General features: G+C 36.3%; 1 long non-coding RNA gene across 1 annotated transcript; it reads right to left on the bottom strand.

Annotated features, from left to right (window-relative positions):
• Positions 1–17,699: 17,699 nt before the first annotated feature.
• Positions 17,700–18,574, bottom strand: LOC146733643 (uncharacterized). Its single transcript, XR_014926667.1, has 2 exons — positions 18,329–18,574; positions 17,700–17,833 (listed from the first exon to the last, which is right to left on the bottom strand). It is a non-coding gene; the product is annotated as an uncharacterized LOC146733643 (long non-coding RNA).
• Positions 18,575–20,032: the final 1,458 nt, after the last annotated feature.

Raw genomic sequence — 20,032 nt, 5'->3', positions numbered from 1 at the left:
TTCATATATAGAAGCTAAATACTACATATGAGAGCATTCTGCTTGGTTGTTCTAAAGAAGAAGATTTATAAGTGTTTTTTGCCGTTTTTAGGAAAAACAAAATGGCGGGAAAAGTCACATGACCGCTAAAGTTTTTATTGCTGATATCTATTACACATGAGTTGTACTATATACCATAAAAAAATCTAGAGGCCTAGACCCTCAGAAAGTGGTCAAACAGCCACTTCCGGTTTTATTTCAATCCAATATGACTGCCAAACTAATTGACCAATCAAAATTCTGAAAGCATGTTGCACCAGTTCACATTAGGGACTATCGGTATAGAGCATTATCAGACCATTCCGTTCAGCGGTTTTCTCAAACGGCTTGACGAAAAAAGTTACGGAAGAAAGAAAGAAAGAAAGAAAGAAGAATTAAAGCCGCAAGCGGCGTCACCGGGGCCCAAGCTGACAAGATTCTGTTTCATAATTAATGTGGTCACATGTTAGACAATCAGGTAGCTTGAATTATCAGTAACATGAGGTCAAAATGAAGTTGGTACCATGTATTTACCTGGTTTGGTTATCGAAATATGGTTTTCAGGATATATAATGAGCCATGTTCTTAATAATGAGATTACATAATCATATATAGCCATTTCTAATGTCAGTTACATCTTTCATTCAATGTCTTCGTAATGACACTTGTTACACGTCCTGCTCTGCGACAGTGTTTTAGATATGACTGCTTTGCATATTAATGAGTTCACATGACCATATATGGTCATCTGTTATTTTTAATCAAATCTCTTGTTCACTGTTGTCATAATAACACAGGATTCATCTTCCTAACTGCAACAGTGCTTAAGATATAATGGTTATGCATATTAATGAGTTGACATGACCATATATGGTCATCTGTTATTTTAATCAAATCTCTTGTTCACTGTTGTCATGATAACACAGGAATCATCTTCCTAACTACAACAGTGTTTGAGATATAATGGTTATGCATATTAATGAGTTCACATGACCATATATGGTAATCTGTTATTTTAATGAAATCAATTGTTTAATGTTGTCATAATAACACAGGTTTCATCTTCCTAACTCCAACAGTGCTTGAGATATATCAGTAATGCATATTAATGAGGTTAGAAGCCCCCACCCCTTAGGCGCCCATCGACAAAACCCAGCCACGTGCCATTCGGTTGAAAAAATGCATCTCAAGAGTAGAATGCACATATACAATTTTAGCCAAATCGGACCAATACAACACATGTAATTGCACAAGATCTGTTTTCATAAAATCCAAGATGGCGGCCAAACCATGTGACTGATCAAAATAATATTATTTTTCTCATATGGAGCTAAGGCCAGGCATGGTAAATATAAAAACATCTGGTAGATTGGTTGAATCACCTCTGAGAAACAAATGCCCAAACTTTTGGGCAATTTTGCTTAAAATCCAAGATGGCGGCCAAACCACGTGACTGATCTGAAATCTTTTTTAGGTTTCTGAAAGAGATAGATATACAGATGCCATGAAGCAAAATTGAAAATAATCCCTCAAGTGTTGCCATAGTAAAAAACTACTTCCTGTTTAGAAGAAATCCAAAATGGTGGCCAAACCACGTGACCAATCGTAAAAATTTTATCAAACCTAAATGGGATTCATATATAGAAGCTAAATACTACATATGAGAGCATTCTACTTGGTGGTTCTGAAGAAGAAGATTTTTAAGTGTTTTTTGCCGTTTTTACGAAAAACAAAATGGCGGGAAAAGTCACATGACCGCTAAAGTTTTTATTGCTGATATTTATTACACATGAGTTGTACTATATACCATAAAAAAATCTAGACGCCTAGACCCTCAGAAAGTGGTCAAACAGCCACTTCCGATTTTATTTCAATCCAATATGGCTGCCAAACTAATTGACCAATCGAAATTCTGAAAGCATGTTGCACCAGTTCACATTAGGGACTATCAGTATAGAGCATTATCAGACCATTCCGTTCAGCGGTTTTCTCAAACGACTTGACGAAAAAAGTTACGGAAGAAAGAAAGAAAGAAAGAAAGAAAAAACTGAACGATAATAATAGGGGCCTCGCCCTTTGGGCTTGGGCCCCTAAAAAACCGGACAATAAGAATAGGGGCCTCGCCCTTCGGGCTTGGGCCCCTAATTAAAGCCGCAAGCGGCATCACCGGGGCCCAAGCTGACAAGATTCTGTTTCATTATTAATGTGGTCACATGTTAGACAATCAGGTAGCTTGAATTATTAGTAACATGAGGTCAAAATGAAGTTGGTACCATGTATTTACCTGGTTTGGTTATCGAAATATGGTTTTCAGGATATATAATGAGCCATGTTCTTATGCACAATAATGAGATTACATAATCATATATAGCCATTTCTAATGTCAGTTACATCTTTCATTCAATGTCTTCATAATGACACTAGTTACATGTCCTGCTCTGCGACAGTGCTTAGATATGACTGCTTTGCATATTAATGAGTTCACATGACCATATATGGTCATCTGTTATTTTAATCAAATCTCTTGTTCACTGTTGTCATAAGAACACAGGATTCATCTTCCTAACTGCAACAGTGTTTAAGATATAATGGTTATGCATATTAATGAGTTCACATGACCATATATGGTCATCTGTTATTTTAATCAAATCTCTTGTTCACTGTTGTCATAATAACACAGGATTCATCTTCCTAACTGCATCAGTGTTTTAGATATGACTGCTATGCATATTAATGAGTTCACATGACCATATATGGTTATCTGTTATTTAATCAAATCTCTTGTTCACTGTTGTCATAATGACACAGGATTCATCTTCCTAACTGCGACAGTGTTTAAGATATAATGGTTATGCATATTAATGAGTTCACATGACCATATATGGTTATCTGTTATTTTAATCAAATCCCTTGTTCACTGTTGTCATAATGACACAGGATTCATCTTCCTAACTGCAACAGTGTTTGAGATATAACGATTACGCATATTAATGAGCTCACGTGACTATATATGGTCATCTGTTATTTTAATCAAATCTTTTGTTCAATGTTGTCATAATAACACAGGATTCCACTTCCTAACTGCAACAGTGTTTGAGATATGACAGTTATGCATATTAATGAGCTCACATGACCATATATGGTCATTTGTTATTTTAATCGAATCTCTTGTTCAAGTTTGTCATAATAACACAGGATTCATCATCCTAACTACAACAGTGCTTGAGTTATAACAGTTATGCATATTAATGAGGTTAGAAGCCCCCACCCCATGGGTGACCAGCCACGTGGCCTAACAGTGTGCTATTGGGGCAAAATGATGCATCTGATGACACAAATGCACATACAAAATTTGAAAGAAATCAGACTAATACAAAACATGTAGTTGCATAATTTCTATTTTCACAAAATCCAAGATGGCGGCCAAACCACGTGACTGATCAAAATAATATTATTTTTGTCGTATGCAGCTAAGGCCAGGCATGGTAAATATAAAAACATCTAGTAGATTGGTTGAATCGTCTCTGAGAAACAAATACCCAAACTTTTGGTCAATTTTGCTTAAAATCCAAAATGGCGGCCAAACCATGTGACTGATCTGAATTTTTTTTTAGGTTTCTGAAAGGGCTTGATACACAGATGCCATGAAGCAAAATTGACAATATTCCCTCAAGTGTTGCCAGAGTAAAAAACTACTTCCTGTTTAGAAGAAATCCAAAATGGTGGCCAAACCATGTGACCAATCGTAAACATTTTTTCAAACGTAAATGGGATTCATATATAGAAGCTAAATACTACATATGAGAGCATTCTGCTTGGTGGTTCTGAAGAAGAAGATTTTTCAGTAGTTTTTGCCGTTTTTAGGAAAAACAAAATGGCGGGAAAAGTCACATGACCGCTAAAGTTTTTATTGCTGATATCTATTACACATGAGTTGTACTATATACCATAAAAAAATCTAGACGCCTAGACCCTCAGAAAGTGGTCAAACAGCCACTTCCGGTTTTATTTCAATCCAATATGGCTGCAAAACTAATTGCCCAATCTAAATTCTGAAAGCATGTTGCACCAGTTCACATTAGGGACTATCAGTATAGAGCATTATCAGACCATTCCGTTCAGCGGTTTTCTCAAACGGCTTGACGAAAAAAGTTACGGAAGAAAGAAAGAAAGAAAGAAAGAAAGAAAGAAGAAATTAAAGCCGCAAGCGGCATCACCAGGGCCCAAGCTGACAAGATTCTGTTTCGTAATTAATGTGGTCACATGTTAGACAATCAGGTAGCTTGAATTATCAGTAACATGGGGTCGAAATGAAGTTGGTACCATGTATTTACCTGGTTTGGTTATCGAAATATGGTTTTCCGGATATATAATGAGCCATGTTCTTATGCACAATAATGAGATTACATAATCATATATAGCCATTTCTAATGTCAGTTACATCTTTCATTCAATGTCTTCATAATGACACTAGTTACATGTCCTGCTCTGCGACAGTGTTTTAGATATGACTGCTTTGCATATTAATGAGTTCACATGACCATATATGGTCATCTGTTATTTTAATCAAATCTCTTGTTCACTGTTGTCATAATAACACAGGATTCATCTTCCTAACTGCAATAGTGTTTAAGATATAATGGTTATGCATATTAATGAGTTCACATGACCATATATGGTCATCTGTTCTTTTAATCAAATCTGTTGTCATAATAACTCAGGATTCATCTTCCTAACTGCAACAGTGTTTAAGATATAATAGTTATGCATATTAATGAGTTCACATGACCATATATGGTCATCTGTTATTTTTAATCAAATCTCTTGTTTACTGTTGTCATGATAACACAGGATTCATCTTCCTAACTACAACAGTGCTTGAGATATATCAGTTATGCATATTAATGAGGTTAGAAGCCCCCACCCCCATGGGTGCTCAGCCACGTGGCCTAGCAGTGTGCTATTGGGGCAAAATGATGCATCTGATGACACAAATGCACATACAAAATTTGAAAGAGATCAGACTAATACAAAACATGCAGTTGCATAATTTCTATTTTGACAAAATCCAAGATGGCGGCCAAACCACGTGACTGATCATAATAATATTATTTTTCTCATATGGAGCTAAGGCCAGGCATGGTAAATATAAAAACATTTAGTAGATTGGTTGAATCGTCTCTGAGAAACAAATACCCAAACTTTTGGTCAATTTTGCTTAAAATCCAAAATGGCGGCCAAACCATGTGACTGATCTGAAATTTTTTTTAGGTTTCTGAAAGGGCTTGATACACAGATGCCATGAAGCAAAATTTAAAATATTCCCTAAAGTGTTGCCAGAGTAAAAAACTCCTTCCTGTTTAGAAGAAATCCAAAATGGTGGCCAAACCACGTGACCAATCGTAAACATTTTTTCAAACATAAATGGGATTCATATATAGAAGCTAAATACTACATATGAGAGCATTCTGTATGGTGGTTCTGAAGAAGAAGATTTTTAAGTGTTTTTTGCCGTTTTTAGGAAAAACAAAATGGCGGGAAAAGTCACATGACCGCTAAACTTTTTATTGCTGATGTTTATTACACATGAGTTGTACTATATACCATAAAAAAATCTAGACGCCTAGACCCTCAGAAAGTGGTCAAACAGCCACTTCCGGTTTTATTTCAATCCAATATGGCTGCCAAACTAATTGACCAATCGAAATTCTGACAGCATGTTGCACCAGTTCACATTAGGGACTATCAGTATAGAGCATTATCAGACCATTCTGTTCAGCAGTTTTCTCAAACGGCTTGACGAAAAAAGTTACGGAAGAAAGAAAGAAGAAAGAAAAAACCGGACAATAAGAATAGGGGCCTCGCCCTTTGGGCTTGGGCCCCTAAAAACCGGACAATAAGAATAGGGGCCTCGCCCTTCAGGCTTGGGCCCCTAATGAAGAAAAAACCGAACAATAAGAATAGGGGCCACGCCCTACAGGCTTGGGCCCCTAAAGAAGAAAGAAAAAACCGGACAATAAGAATAGGGGCCACGCCTTACAGGCTTGGGCCCCTAATTAAAGAAGTCTAATTTCATTCATACTTTTCAGGACTTTGCAACCTTTGCGTGATTAAAACTATACTAGTATGTCGGATCTTTCGTGGTGTAGTATAGTAGGCAGTGACAAAAAATTAATCATGAAGGTGATATTAGCGTTTTAACTGAACACACAAAAAAGAAGAATGCAAATATCAACATTACGAGTGTTGGCGAATATAAACATTGCGATTGTTTATCTTTGAAACTTATAGTCACAATCTGGTTTTGGCAAACACTACTGAGGCTGCCTTGCTTGCTTCTCCTTCATACATTACATGTTATCATATCATGAAAGTCTATAATAAATATATATTCAAAAAAACAAAAACAAAATACTTGGGACCCGGGAGAAAGAGCGGTTTTAGAATAAACAACTTGCATGTTTTTAGAATGGAGATTATAAACACGTGTAGATTGTTTTTACTTATTGTATTCTAATAATAATAATGATAATTAAAGCCGCAAGCGGCGTCACCGGGGCCCAAGCTGACAAGATTCTGTTTCATAATTAATGTGGTCACATGTTAGACAATCAGGTAGCTTGAATTATCAGTAACATGAGGTCAAAATGAAGTTGGTACCATGTATTTACCTGGTTTGGTTATCGAAATATGGTTTTCAGGATATATAATGAGCCATGTTCTTAATAATGAGATTACATAATCATATATAGCCATTTCTAATGTCAGTTACATCTTTCATTCAATGTCTTCGTAATGACACTTGTTACACGTCCTGCTCTGCGACAGTGTTTTAGATATGACTGCTTTGCATATTAATGAGTTCACATGACCATATATGGTCATCTGTTATTTTTAATCAAATCTCTTGTTCACTGTTGTCATAATAACACAGGATTCATCTTCCTAACTGCAACAGTGCTTAAGATATAATGGTTATGCATATTAATGAGTTGACATGACCATATATGGTCATCTGTTATTTTAATCAAATCTCTTGTTCACTGTTGTCATGATAACACAGGAATCATCTTCCTAACTACAACAGTGTTTGAGATATAATGGTTATGCATATTAATGAGTTCACATGACCATATATGGTAATCTGTTATTTTAATGAAATCAATTGTTTAATGTTGTCATAATAACACAGGTTTCATCTTCCTAACTCCAACAGTGCTTGAGATATATCAGTAATGCATATTAATGAGGTTAGAAGCCCCCACCCCTTAGGCGCCCATCGACAAAACCCAGCCACGTGCCATTCGGTTGAAAAAATGCATCTCAAGAGTAGAATGCACATATACAATTTTAGCCAAATCGGACCAATACAACACATGTAATTGCACAAGATCTGTTTTCATAAAATCCAAGATGGCGGCCAAACCATGTGACTGATCAAAATAATATTATTTTTCTCATATGGAGCTAAGGCCAGGCATGGTAAATATAAAAACATCTGGTAGATTGGTTGAATCACCTCTGAGAAACAAATGCCCAAACTTTTGGGCAATTTTGCTTAAAATCCAAGATGGCGGCCAAACCACGTGACTGATCTGAAATCTTTTTTAGGTTTCTGAAAGAGATAGATATACAGATGCCATGAAGCAAAATTGAAAATAATCCCTCAAGTGTTGCCATAGTAAAAAACTACTTCCTGTTTAGAAGAAATCCAAAATGGTGGCCAAACCACGTGACCAATCGTAAAAATTTTATCAAACCTAAATGGGATTCATATATAGAAGCTAAATACTACATATGAGAGCATTCTACTTGGTGGTTCTGAAGAAGAAGATTTTTAAGTGTTTTTTGCCGTTTTTACGAAAAACAAAATGGCGGGAAAAGTCACATGACCGCTAAAGTTTTTATTGCTGATATTTATTACACATGAGTTGTACTATATACCATAAAAAAATCTAGACGCCTAGACCCTCAGAAAGTGGTCAAACAGCCACTTCCGATTTTATTTCAATCCAATATGGCTGCCAAACTAATTGACCAATCGAAATTCTGAAAGCATGTTGCACCAGTTCACATTAGGGACTATCAGTATAGAGCATTATCAGACCATTCCGTTCAGCGGTTTTCTCAAACGACTTGACGAAAAAAGTTACGGAAGAAAGAAAGAAAGAAAGAAAGAAAAAACTGAACGATAATAATAGGGGCCTCGCCCTTTGGGCTTGGGCCCCTAACAACAGCTGACTGCCCGTGTCAATGAACTGCGCTGGACTGTGCCGTGCTGTAATGGTGTGTATTAATTTGAGTTAGTCGAATCTGGTATCTCTTACGTGTAATCATAGCCAAGCGGGACGAAATTCCCCCGCTCCCTGAACACGGTGATAATAACAATCAAACAGTCGGCAACCCACATGGCTCGAGCAGCGCAATCATGTGACGCTCTCTGAACTCCAATCAGTTCAGGACTCGGACTACTAGAGCAAGGACGTCTATTATAATACGTATGACTATAGATATACAGCAGTCTGAATGGACCCTATCAACAGGTGGTACGACAAACAATATATAAATTAACCTTCGAAATAAATGCTGCTTATACCATAACGCAGCTAAAATATGATATACACTGTCCGATAACTGTCCACGCCATGCATCACGTTCACAACAACAGCTACGTACGTGCCGCAGTGCACTGGTCTATCACTAGTCAATCAAAGCGCGACGAATGTCACGATCACTGTTGTTTACATGCAGGAAACTGCACACAGCGATCCAGTATGCCGTTTATCACTACACAATATTTCCCAATGCCGGCATTTATCCACACGCTCGTTATGGCACATGGGCGCTGCCATATTGTTTACATCGTATAAACGAGGTCAACTGACGTCATGCCTTGAAAGTTCTCGGCAGACCAGGACACACCTAATCATGCATGGGTTTCGAAGGAAAAACTCGTGGCTATCGCAGTCAGTCAGTTAGTCGGCATCAAAATGCACTGAAGGCAATCCGCCGGCACGTATCAGAACTGTTCAGTCAGTGGATTCATCACAACTTTCTGAGCATCGTAACAATCCCAAGCCTTTTCCACTCGCTCTATCTGCGCATGTCTAGTACTCAATCACGTTTACCCATCACGCGAGAAATACCACCAAAACCCTCCCTCAATAGCACAGATTAATACAAATAAAAGACACACACTCAAAATGTGAATGATATTTAAAAATTGAAAAATTACAAGCAGAGAAACACTACTACTATCTATAGCAAAATACGATACACGACAAAAGTACGCCTAGACAATGACGTCATAATTATTTATAGACACACTCGCTCGCAAAAAATCGGGCTACACCAGTGTTTTTCAGTCGGGGCACAGTCCCTCTATCAGATAGAGGCTAAAAAAATACAAAGGTTTCACACTATCTCTTTCCATTTCTATATTGTGTGTTTTCGGCCAACATTCTTTGTTTACCTCCACACGTTATACGTTTTCCTATCAATCTAAGACGCCACCCAGCTGTAGACCCTGTCTAATATCAATCTAAAACATCGAGAATTATCAGATATTTATCCGATAATTCAAATGTACAATAGGCCGGCTTCCTCCAATGCGAAGATATTGCACAAGTTTATAGTACCTGCAAATTTGATGCATAATTCATCGTTCAAGTTTAAGGTCCATATTAGACGGATTTCCTTGAGGAAGTCAGAAAGCACTATTCTATTCTATTCTTCGTTGTTCCATTGCATTGTTCTGATATTCCTCTTAATTCTGAAAATATTCCCATATGTTACACTCGTAAATTACAGTTGGTATAATACACAATTTAAATACTTATCCTTATATCTGCCAAAACATGTATATCCCGTATTTATACTTTACATTATTTCTTTGTCAATATCCTTTGTGTTCTGCAGATGTATTTGAAACTGCCTATTCGCTCCATTGTGCAGTCGTCGATTTCGTATTTTACGTTTGTGTAAATTACCCAAACTTTTTTGCTACATATGTTACTTATGTATATCTTAGGTCAGACAACGTCTCGCCATCTATTTGAATTCCATTTTTATCTATATGTAATTTCTTGGCAGTGTAATAGCGTTCTCTTAAATAAATAAATAAATAAAATATTGAGAAAGCATAAAAGACTTATTTTCAAATAAATGAATATGTCATGACTAATTCATTTCATCATAGACAGGATTTGCCCAGAAAATGCCATTTGATGATTTTGAATAACGTATAATAAAGTTAATGAATTCATAATGTCAATAAGTAATGAATTATACGATGTAATATCAAAACTAATACTTGTACGCTATACCAATATAGCTTTAATTTGATATACAACATGATGGTGTTTGTCTGAGGTATTCCTATTTATTATGTGACAGGCTATTACCGGTACGTAATTATATATTTGTATAAGGTTGATCCCTTTTATTTGACGCTGTGTATAACTGTTAAAGCTAACATATTTACCCTGATTTTCGGGGGTAACACGGCTCAGATTCTACAGCCAAAATTGACCAAATTAATTCCCATGTTTCTGTCTATTTTATGGCATGTAAATTTGACAGCCTTTTTTTAATTTTAATTGTACAGTCAATATTCTGTAACTAGACTGATCGCGCTGAACAGAGAAAAAACATGTTGCTTTGTTCTACCATGGGGAGGGGTATTTATCCAATTTTGGCTTCCGACCACTAGCGTACATATTTCCATTGAAAATATGACACATTCTGGCGGGCTCAGAATTTATTGGATGATCGTCGAACATAAAAGTACTAAACAATGTAATTTAGGTATCCCCGAGTACAAGTTGTCAGAGGCCCACATGAAGAATGTCAGGTACATAGTTTATTGTTGACCTGAACGTTTGGCAATAATTAAAAAAATAAATATTTTGCGTCTGAAGCTTGATAAGATACATCGCGTCTGAGAATATTGCCGACGATGATCACAAAAACACCTCCATGAAAGCCCATGGCCAGAAGAGTGGCAAGTATTATAATCCGGCATTTTTTTTAAATGTAAAGAAATGTAACATTGTGTTACAAAAGGTGAGCGTAGAATAATATTTTAAGAAGAATAATGATATTTTTTCTTATAGTAAGGGGATAAAAACGCAGTGAAATGTCAAAAACGTTTCTAAAATTTCGTACGTGTCAGAACCTATTAGCATTTCAACATAGGGTTGTCGGAATATAGGGGTGTCGGAATATAGGTGTGTAACCCGAGGAGGGATGTGCCCCCCTCAGAAGGTAGAAATGTTTGAAAAATGCAACCAAAATGAAGTCATACTTGGGGATTTTCATTCTTGATCATTAAGAATAGAGTACATGTACACAGAACCAAAGGACTTGCACAAACGCAGGCTTTGATAGAAGCCTATTATTGATATTTGGGTAAGTCTGGAAAGTGGAGGGGACAGTTGATATTGTGTCCCCCCACCCTTCAGAAAGTGGGGGGACAGTTGATATTGTGTCCCCCACCCTTCAGAAAGTGGGGGGCCGTGTCCCCCCATGATCGACGCCCCTGGTATTCGATCGTTTATAAAGGAAATACAATTTATGTATGATGGCCAACTGGTCTGCTGACAGTATCGAGCACGATTTGTTCCTGAGTGCGATGAAATACCTACATTTTTTTAATGCCGAATACGGCTTCATTGTAAATGTCTTTTAGGAAATTCCCGTACTTCATCGGACTTTATTACGCCCGAGAACAGTGTCGATAATCTAATCATTAACTAAATCGTGTACACCGGGGCGATCTCCCGACATGGCTTCAGAAAAACTGTATAGAAATTACCCATGGTGCATTGCAAATATAATATCACAAATTTGACAGAAAAGAACAAAATTTGTAATTGATAATGGGGGAAAAAAAACTTTGCAATGAATATTGCATTGGTGAAATTAATAAAAAACAACTTGTGAGACAACAATACCTCCTGTCGGCCTAGCATAACCACAATCTTGTTAAACATTGAAGATCGCAGCACCCCTCAGTATTATCGATTGCTGTTAATCACTTTTTATTGGAGAGGTTTAGTTACACGTAAGTGATTCCATGCGTCTGGTCTACCCGTACACGTACTGTCAGTTTCGGCGTCATGAGTTTAGTTGCGCCACTACACTGTGATTTGACGACAATCAGCGTGCACGATCCCGTTAAATATTGCCAACTTTTGCTGCCTTTGGTAAGTATAAATGACAAATTACAATAAAACTAGTATATTTTCGAATATAAAACTCACCTTTTGTTATATATTCTCATTAAAAAATAAGAATTAAAATCGTGGACCCCTAGCTTCAAAATAGTTTATAAAACGTACGTTTCTTAACATTTTCAAGTAATACAAATTTAGAGCGACGGACAAATATTCAGGAGAAAATAAAATACTAGGTTTTTTTGCCTAAAAAATATGCGTCGCTGACGACGGTTTGCATTCATTTCATTCATTACTACAGCATCCGACCATATACTAGTATATCTGAATTTCCTCTCATCATTTCATACTAGTATGAATCAACTTATGTTTGCTTAAATTTACCACCGAGGGCGTGATTTCGGCTCGTGCCTAGTGTGCAGGCAGCAAATCTCGGCACGTGCCGAGTTTCGGTCTCAAGCATCTATCGGGACCGAGATCGAGTTCTTTTCGGCACGTGCCGACTCGGTCCCGAGTCTCGGCAGTACTTTCCAAAGTCAGTGTTGTATCAATAAATAAATATAAAAAAAATATCAGGCAAATTATGCATCGTTACTTTGTGAGACACATCGTCAACAATTTCGGCAATAAATCGTTTTATTTGTTTATATTCAAGTTGGTGAATTTCTCTTTGTTCCCCGTCGGACACACGACGGCTGGACGGAGCGTCATTTGAAGAGACCTGGTCAACTCAGTGAGAATGTACACAGGTAACAAAATTGCACAATGCGCTTTTCTTTTGATAAGATTCACCTGTTAAAATGATTAAATGTGAATGTTATCATTCCGATAACCTACATGTGTCGCCTGTCACTCAGGTATCCGAACAAAACGTGATTCTTAGCACACCAGTCGCAGTACACCTTTATGTCAAGGGCGACTCATTATCAGCTGTTGAAGGGGAACCTGTCAATCCCAGAGATTGCACCAAGGAATCATGGAACATTATTATGTTGTTTACAATGTTAATCCATCTTTTGTTATCCATTAAAATTTTAATCCAGAAAGCAAATTTGTTGCGAGATTAAGCTTAAATGGAGATGCCCCAAAACTAACTAAATCCGTTATTACACGTTGAGGGGGCACTAATGAATTCTCATGCAAAGTGTTTATTGGACACAAAATAGTGTGGTACTCTTACGAGCAGAACCTGCTATAAATTATGTCCGTCGTTGTTGAGGTGGTTGGCTGCCATTAAAACAAATGATCATAGTTCCTTCAAGTTGACGTTTGATGGTTTTATTTATTTTATGCCATTATTCACAAATCTCAAATATAAACTTGTAGTCACCAAACAACTTTATGCGCAAAATAAAGATCAAATACCAATGAACATGGTGATTTTTTTAACCATTTACCATAGGTTTTTAAAAGTAAAATTTTTTACCATATTTCAAAAATCCGAGTACGTCATTGTAAGATGCTGATCAATAACTATGTGAAAAAATGAGAACATTTACTCGTTCCTATTTATTAGGTAGAAAGGCAGCGATTTACTTTAAATTAGAAATATTTCGTCAAGTTACAAATATATCCCAGGAAAAATATGCACTTGTCATGGAGAATATCATGTTTAGAGTTGTTTTGTCGCGTTATCGAAGTTTCCACTCACAGGTGATGCGTTGAGCAGTATCGGGATAGTGATACTGAGGTCATATAGGGGTTATCTCGTGCGTAAAACTAGTCACGTTAAGAACAAATACCATTTTGTCTTGCAAGTGAATTGAAAGAAAAATATACACAGACTACTTTTTCGCAACAAAAAAAATCCGTTTGTTCATACCATCAAATATAAGTATGTTGTTCACATTTGTAATAAAAGAAAGTTGGTGATGAATCGCACGACGAGGTAGAGTAGTAGTAGGTAGAGTATGCACACTCACGATGGAGCAATTGTTCCATGGTGATTTGAAAAGCATTCTGTTGTGTTTTACATCGTCGAATTTTGAGAAAATTGACAAATATTAGTCGGAATTTTAATATCTTTTTCATATAACATAATTTTAAAACAAAGTTTTTTTTATCAAATGGCTATTTTTGTTACTGTAAGCAGACGCGAAACCCTTTAAAATGTCTTTATTCGTGACTGAGAAAACAAAATTACACAAAATTCGAAAGCGCCATGGTTCATCCCACATCGGAAAATATATTTAAAACTTGTAATAACAGAAAATAATAAATCCGAATTGCGCAGTATTAAAACAATATTTTGACTAACAGTACCATTCCAAGCAAAGACAAAAAGTAGTATTTTGGTGAAGTAAATCGTTGAAATATTTTTGGTTACTATTGATACATCACAAGAACTACTTGGAGCGTTCGCTAGATTCGTGTTGTCAAAGAGATTCTTTGTTACCAAAGTGTAACTGAGTATCGTTAAAGCATGGCTGTGCGTGTTTTGCCAAAATTAAAGCATTTATTTCAGAGCGAGGTTGTCTCACTTGGTGTAAGAGTTAATAGTACAACTTGTTCTCAACTACTGTGAAATACTAGTACTTTATTTTCGCTATTTTCGCTGAAGGGGTGATTCAGTGAAAATAAAATCCAGTGAATATACCTTTTTTTTCCCCCATATTTTACATTCGACTCACCAAAAATCAGTGAAAATAAATTCCATGCAAAACACTCAAAAAGACTTTTTCAGCGACAATTAATTCCAGCTAAAATAAAATATTTTACAGTATTTATTAGATTTGTGACCTTTTATGAGTAGCAGCATGCTTGATTCGAACCAACGAGTCAAAGGATGAGTTTTGTACTCATAAGGTCATCATACTTAATGTAGCCAGAGATGTTCTATGTTTGAATTTAACAAGGAGACCGTTATGACACACACGTGTATACAAATGTGATATTTACATGGGTCCGGGAGCGACCTTCCAATACAAGAAAAGTCGGCCAGTGACAAAGTGCGCATGATATTAATTTTGAATGTATGCACTGCTATTTTACCTCATTTACCATATAAGCGCGAGCGTTTCATCTAAAATCGACGTACGTTCGTGCATTTGTCAATAGTGCGCCCGCTTATAGCGACTTACAAAGTAGTCGTTGTTTGCCGAACACTTCATTTAATCAAATACACTAGTGTAATGTGTGATTTGATTTAGGAATTGGCCAAATGATAAATCTGTTTTGAGGTTGCCAATATATAATCTGCGTATCAATACAAGTGTGACCCGCAAAGTTGCGTGTACCGCAAAATAAGAAATCGGACATTATATACCGGTGACTGTAAATATAGTGCTGTTATTTTACGTTACAAGTGGTTTTGTTGTGACCGGTTTACAATAGGCACAATAGATTAATATAAATACAACGGATTTACCGAAATGTGAAAGGGTTTTAGGAGCTTCACTACCGCGGGGGGGGGGGGGGGTCAGAATCGTATCTTTCTCAAACCTGCACTCTGGACTACCATTTGTGTAAACACTCGCGCAATGACCCACTTTATACGATTACTTGTAGACAATGTGTCACGACTTTTATTTTTTTAGGATCTATTTTTCAGATAGTTTTGCTAATCATTTGTGTCTAAGTGCTTTGTTTTGTTTTGCTTTTTTTGTCTTTGTGTTGTACAACTTTATCAAGATTCAAACGAGGAAACGATTCAATAAATTCAATGACTGAGGTTACAATAACTCAAAATGACTCACGGCACGACTCAACACTGAACGAACACCACCCTTTTTAGCATTCCATTTATTCAACACCCGCACGCCCATGTATCTCAATAGTCACGAAGATAAGACGTTAATTCAGAGAAATTTATTCGTGACATTCGTTCGTATTATAGTAGTCTTCCAGAGAGATGCAGTGGGTCACCTTCTGTAGAATTGACAGTCACAGAGCGAACCGGCAAGCAGACGCGGGATGATACTTACTGTACTACGTCTCCAAAAGTTATTACTGCAATGTCTAGCAGAACAACTGTGTAAAAAAGACAATGTACAACTTTGAGGATAAGACTCAGGTTCGTCAGTCCATTAATCTTTGTATTTATTGTTTTTTACAAAATTAATTAGGCCCATCAGTGTGCGCACATATGTATGTGATACTAGTATATTAAGTGTACAAGGCTGAATTTTTGTATTAGTATACGTTATACCCGGCAATATACGTGGTACACATGCTTGTATACGTTATACTCGTGTTTCAGTATTTCGTTGAACAAATACAGTAACTGCTGTTTGCAGCCAAAACGATAAATCATCAGGGCACTACTTCAACTCGACAACTTACGGAACCCATATCTTAAAGCGCGACAGTCGTCGCGCTGCGCATGTGCGACATTTGTATTGATAAACATTGATTTTCCCACAATCCAACGCGCTCTTCAAATGGAAATCACAAGTACGAGGTTTGACCTGGGCGCGATTTGGACTGATTACCGCCGGTGACTCTTTCGATACCTTCCAATCACATGAAAATTATCTAATTAAAGCTTGAAAACGTCTCGGTTTGTACTCGTTCTGCGCAACAGTCAAAGTCCCCATCTTCAAGTTGTTTATGTGAGACCCATATATCTCGCACACGCGCAGCGCGACAACTACCGCGCTTTAGTGTAGGTGGCGGTCGCGTAATTTTAACTTGCGGGACCATTCTCGCCCAGATTGTATTTCCACTTCGAGACTTTCCGAAGGTGTGCCGTGAAAACATTCATGGTTACAACGATGGGTTCTATCAGAGCAGGGAGTTTCTGCTACTTTATAATTGATTTATATTTATAGCGATTTCTCTTCTGTTGTCAGAATGAGGAAACTCGAGTAAAAACTCATACACAGCTTCTATGCAGGAAAGACCCGGTGAAAGAAAACTAGCACTGTATATATTATTTTATTTCTATTTCCACTCTGTATCATCAAGCCTGAATGACTATATTCATGATAGATGAAATGTTTGTTTTACAAAACTTAAGTTTTAATCTGTCTGTGTATTGTACATTTTTTTTTCTTCTTCGTTGTTTATGTAGTTGACCTTAGATGTTATACAACATACATTTCATTTTGTGTCAAATATTCTATTCTATTCTATTCTATTCTATTCTATTCTATTCTATTCTATTCGTTTTCAACGAAACTCACAATTCTGCCTCAATCTGATTAAAATCTGATGTAGTGTACGGGCTTTAATTATTTTGGCTATAAACTTATTTTAATTTTATTTTTTATTACTTTTGTTATTAATGCCCTTTTATTTTATTATTTTACTTTGATTTTGATTTTGTGATTTTTTTTAATTCCGCCCTACCTACATCTGATCCGACGCCTATGTAAGTCCCGTTCAAATCTCGCGTAAGTAACAGCCAATCACAGCCCCCCTTTTATACAGGCTGTCGGTTGCTTACTTTTCAGTGTAGCGATACTCTACGGGCAATCTTTCTGTACATTATATTTTGCCAGCTTGAATAAACCATTAATAGAAAATTGCTAGTATATTTTTATTTGCAAAAGAAATTACTCAGCATTTTACATTTTTTGTCATTACATTGAATATTTTTTTCACTTCCAACAAATGTGTACACTTCCAGATACATCTTCGCCAGCCAAGGTTCGTTCATTCAGTCATCGCTTCAATTTTACATCACTGAGCATAATTATCTAGAATGGAAGCAAAAAAATAAGTAAATTGTAATGATTAGAACACTGTAAACAGCTATAGTAAATAATGCAAACTGATTTTAAATTGTATAACGGTCACCGGCCCACGGCATCGACGCAGAAAATTGGAGCAAACAAATATTTCCTGATCAATTGCGATGTGTTCCAAATAAAAAATATTTTATTCCAGTCCAAATCAGCTCAATTACTTTAATAAAGAGTTATTGTATAATGTACAAAATGTTGATACAATTTGATGAATATTTACAGCTACGGCTTCAATACCGTAGACGATGTTGGCCCGATCTTCAACAAAACAACACCCGTCTCCAGGGCAGGCGACTGGAAAAAGACACTGGTGTTCGGTCGAAACGGTGGAAACTAAATCGTCACTCCCAGAATAACTATGCAAAATAACGATCTAAAGTCGAACCATTCGAGCCACAATATTAACATAAAAATGACTTTCGTTGCATTTGACAATGATAAACTTACCGTAAAGCCGTGTTATTCTCGGTCGCTAACGTCGGTATAATCCGCCATTTTATTTGAGTGTTTGCCACCCGACTCCGCCCGGTGACGTTATCATGTGCGCTATAGAAGGAGGTCTGTGATTCGTTGACTAAAATCGTCGATAGTGGGTCTCGTTGAAATCTCGTTACATAGGCATCGGCTCAGATGTAGGTAGGGCAGAATTAAAAAAAAAATCACAAAATCAAAATCAAAGTAAAATAATAAAATTAAAAGGCATTAATAACAAAAGTAATAAAAAATAAAATTAAAATAAGTTTATAGCCAAAATAATTAAAGCCCGTACACTACATCAGATTTTAATCAGATTGAATTCTGCCTCAACAGTATTTAGAAAAGATCGACAAATATCGAGTTAACAACTATACAAGTCTACATATAACAGCCGATACTAGGAGAGATAAATAAATAAATATGAATAAATATAAATTAATGAATACGATCAACAATAGAAGTGATAATTTGCGTAACGTTCCATACTTATCGCGGCATAACACCCCCAATCGAAACAATGGTCCAACCAACTCTTTATTGGTTATTGAATGTTGACGTAAACACTAGTGGTTGGCTGGAAAACGAAATGTTCGAGTTCAGCACATGATAAAAAGACGGAAAACACGAACACGAATGTTGCAGTTATCATCAGTAAGAAGACTTGGTAATAGTAAGCACGTTTACATGTCCACGGGTAAGTATTTTTTATATGCATTTACCAGTATAATTCAACATGCCACGGATATTAACAGTGTGTATAGGTATATAATCTGTTTTAATGTATGCATTTGTCAATATTATTCAACATTTTTCCGGGTAACTTTTCGTATATGTTCGCAACTTTTGGTTAATAAACTACTAGCCATGATCGTTAGTACTGACTATTCGAATCTTTGGTGATAGGGTGAATTTCTCATTGTAGTGTTCGTCCGAGTTATGAAACTTTGAATATGTTCGAATTATTTGTTTTCGACAAATTGTCCATAATAGGGCGCTTTTATTTATTATAATACTGATCTAAAATATGAAACTTACATTTCTTGAAAAAATAAGTTTTTTTGTGGGGTTAGAACTGGTTAAATGTAGTTTCGTATTAAGTTGTGGTATGGAGTTGTAGTTATGTAACATTTTTCGCCTTAAAAAACTCTTCGAATCCCCAAGTTTGTAGCTTTATTCAGGTTTAGTAAACATTCCTGTAACTGTTCGTGTTTGAAAGAAATATTTTCATCGCATATTTCTCTGCACAATCTCTGTAGGGGTATCCCCACCCTGTATACATATTATTGTTGTAATAGAAGAAGACAGTCTTTGCCTTGACACTGAAAGTATAACTAATATTTCATAACAGAAATAAATCTGCTGTCAAAATTACCAAAATATCAAGAAACGTAATGTGCTTAATTTTTTGGCATTTTTTAAATTATTTCCATTGATATTTAAATAGTAACTATAGTAACCGTGATTTCACATGCTCAAACATATTAACAAAATTAATAGATGTACACGTGTGTGCGAAACGTACTGAAAAACTAGTTATTTTTATAATTTCAATATAATACACGTGTCCAAGGCAAGATGGCATTCAGACAAGTGATACTTTGTATATATTATATAGTGCCTTGCGTGTACGTGAATTATAACATAAACACATGTTACATAGACTATGTTATCTTT

This window comes from Saccoglossus kowalevskii, chromosome 16, assembly GCF_978046115.1.
Source record: "Saccoglossus kowalevskii chromosome 16, keSacKowa6.1, whole genome shotgun sequence".
In the NCBI taxonomy this organism is placed as follows: domain Eukaryota; kingdom Metazoa; phylum Hemichordata; class Enteropneusta; family Harrimaniidae; genus Saccoglossus; species Saccoglossus kowalevskii.
Note: the sequence above shows the minus strand (reverse complement) of the source record. Positions and strands in the feature narration are given on the sequence as shown.